This window comes from Neltuma alba, unplaced genomic scaffold, assembly GCF_004799145.2.
Source record: "Neltuma alba isolate B1F8T4 unplaced genomic scaffold, ASM479914v2 tig00013490_pilon, whole genome shotgun sequence".
Lineage (NCBI taxonomy): Eukaryota > Viridiplantae > Streptophyta > Magnoliopsida > Fabales > Fabaceae > Neltuma > Neltuma alba.
Genome location: NW_021637719.1, coordinates 14,857 through 18,620, shown reverse-complemented (window position 1 = coordinate 18,620; position 3,764 = coordinate 14,857).

Sequence of the window (3,764 nt, the reverse complement as noted above, 5' to 3'; positions counted from 1 at the left end):
TTTGGGTGTAAGAAACTGTATATTAACTTAACCGAGACAAAACAACAAATTTGCAAAGAGCCCCAAAACCTAGGTAATTTCCTTCGAGGGTGTTTGGAAAACTATGGCTTTGATACAATCTAAACATTCCTTTCATCAGCCACCGCCTCCTCGTACAAAAAGTAGTGGTTGATCAAAGATATAAAAATTTCTTTCTAACGTATGACATATTTTAGCCAATAAGTCAACATGAAAATTTTCCTCTCCATAAAAATGATAGAACTCAACCTGCCAATCCCTGGGGAGTAAATATATATTTTAAACCTTTTGCCAATATAGTTATTATATTATACTATTCCGATTCTTAATATAAGACATTGTTTGACTTTTATTTTGATTCTAAATATAAGATTGTCTCTCATATTTATGAATTTTTTTCTAAAATAGTCCTTCTAACAATAATAGTTTTGGTATATATACTTGATTAGTAAGAATATTTTAGAAAAGACAACACCTATTTATTACAAATAACAAACTTAACTTCTTTCTTTAATCTCTTCAAATTAGTCAACTAGTTCTTGTAAATAGGAGCACAGGTAGTACTTCAACAAACGTTATGTAATTAGTTCATTGAAGTATGGATTACTGGTTCTGTTAATTTTAATTAATTTTTAATAAATTAATTATAAGTAACATTCGTTTACATGCGTTTACATTATATGTAATAATTCTTTTATCGCTTATACGTATTAGGATGAGAAAATTATGTTGAAGAACCTATATCTAAGTCAATATTATTTTTATTTGATCTTGCTCAAAATTTAATTTTTGGCCAAAAGCTCAAAATTTATTTTCAGGCACCATAAAAACTATAATTATATCGAACGAACAAAATAAACTAATTAACTTTCTTATCGTCATAAAAACTGGTGGCACCTTCATATCCTTTCTCCTAGTAGTCGTCACTCTGAAATTTAAACCTATTCATCAACAACGAACCAATCAATTTTTTATTTTTTTAAAAAATCTTTTATAAACATAGTCAATTGTGTTTAGGGCTGTTCATGAGATGGGGCTGAAACAGGCCATCCTTATCTTGCTGTGGGACGGGATTTTCATTTTTTGTCGTGTCCCATCCCGTTTATTTTCTTTGTTTTTTTTTTCAAATTATGATTTTGGGCATAAATTTTTTTTATGTTATAATGTTTTTGCGTATAAAAAAATACTGTAAAAAAAACACTATTTAATAGCTTTATGCATTATTTTATTGAGAGAGAAAATTTGATTGAAATAACACTAATAATTATTATTAATTGAATAATCTAATAATAATTATTAATGAATAATTTTTTTAAAAAATGCCTTGGGACGGGACAGATGAGAGGACGGTGTCTCATCCCCTCCTTGTGACTATTTTATTCCGTCCCAAAATTTTTTTGTCTTGTCTCGCCTTGAAGGATGGTTTGGGACTAGACAACTTGAGCACCTTTAATTGTGTTATTCTGTACTTAATATACAATTTTGTTTTCCTTTCTTTTCTTCCCAAACACCTGTAATATTTACAGCAAAATTAGGCGCCCAACTCTCTAATAGTACGCTGCTAACATTTCAGTCCTTTAAAATTATAAATTTAATCAAACCCAACAATAATTATCGGTCATCCTTCTCTGTGTAATTTTTTCTATTTTTTATTTGAAATTTCTATACGCATTTCCCCTAACTTTCAGTTATTTTTTATGAGCAATATATTCTCTATAATGAAATCCTCTGCAACCCTCGATTTAATTATCTTCTCGGTAACATGCGAAGTCTCCTAATGATAAATTTTCTTTTTTATTTGTTTTCTTTATGGGGTTTTGTTTAACTTTAATTTAGAAGTCCCTTTATACTTGTGAACAATATCATTTAAAATTGTGAGGAGCACTACTTCCATTGTGACAACAGAAACTTGGAAGTATTCATTCTGATCTGTTGAGAGAAAAAAGATTTTCAGATGATGAACGGATTAACCGAATGACAGTGGACATGGATTTATAATTATTAAGTTGATGAATACACACACAACGAAATTATGAATAAGTCGATTGTTTTTTTGGGTAAAATGATCACATTTCTAGTTTTTTTGACCAGGCCACATTTCTAATTTTAATGAGCAGAAGGATCAATTCTTATTTGCTCAATAATTCCCTGTTATATCAAAAAATGTATTGTAGCTTTGATAAACAATACCTGTGAAAACTCACATTTTTCATTATTATTTTAATTTAATATAACTATATAACTCATGTTAAACAACGTTATGTATATTTTTTTGATAGGCAGGAAGCAGATCTTATAGAAGAAATAGTCAGAGAGGTATGGACTTGTATAATTCCTAAGTTACCATCTTATGGTGACAACGTTGGGATTGAGTCAAGAGCAGGTGATATGATGTCTCTCTTGGAGATTGGGGTGGATGACAGACGTTTTGTGGGGATATGGGGTATGGGCGGTGTGGGTAAAACAACTCTTGCTAGAGTTGTTTTTGAAAAACTATCCCACAAATTCGAAGTGTGTTGCTTTCTTGTCAATGTTAGAGAAACATTTGAAAAAGAAGGCCGCGTCGTCTCTTTGCAAAAAAAGCTTCTTTCTCCTCTCAAAATAAAAGGCATGGAAATTTCTGATGATTACGAAGGAATGAAGATGATAAGAAAGCTTCTCTGCAGTAAAAAGGTTCTTCTAGTCATTGATGATGTAGATCATGAGAAACAATTAACTAATTTGGCCGAAAGTCCAGATTGGTTTGGTAAAGGAAGCAGAATAATTTTTACAACAAGAGATAAGCACTTGCTCACCTCATCTAGAGTAGATGAGCAAAGAATATATGAGATGAAAACCATGAAGAAAGATGAATCTCTTGAACTCTTTTCAAACAAAGCATTCAACGAAGGCCATCATCCTGATGAGGATTATTTGAAGTTATCAGAATCAGTAGTTGAACATGCAGCTGGTCTTCCTTTGGCACTTAAAGTTTTGGGTTCTTTTCTTCACGGAAGAAAAAAAGATGAGTGGAGAGATACTTTAGATAAGTTGAAGAAAAGTAATCTTGAAAAAATTTCTCAAGTGCTTAAAATAAGTTATGATGGATTAGATGAGCAACAACGGGCAATATTTTTAGATATTGCTTGTTTTTTCCAGGGTCACAAAAAAAAATATGTGACTGAAATATTGAAAAAGTGTGATCTTAACCCAACCATTGGAATAGGGGTCTTGATTGAAAGAGCTTTACTAGTTGAAACGAATGATGGCACATTAGAGATGCATGATTTACTTCAAGAGCTGGGTAGGAATATTGGCAAGCATAGCAGGTTGTGGGAGTTTGAAGAAATTAAGGAAGTACTGGAAAATAACAAGGTGAGTGCCATTTTTTCTAAATATCTCATTTTCTTGACATACATTTAATGTTTTTAATGTTCTTTATTTTCTTATCATTCTCATGTTATTTTTCTTGCAAATGACATTTTTATTAGGGATCTGAGGCAATAGAAGCTATTTTTATGCAAGATTCGTTTCCGTACGAGCAAGATAAAATAGAAGTACATCCTGAAGCTTTTTCAAAGATGAGTAACCTTAGGCTCTTCTTATGTAAGATGTATAACAATCCGTTCATCTTCCCAAGTGAATGGAAATTTTTGGCTGGTGCATTAAAAGTTGTTATGTGGCGATATTCTCCTTTGGAAGCTCTTCCACTTGAAACTCAATTGAATCGACTTGTTGAAATGGATATGTCACGTAGTAAAATAAAA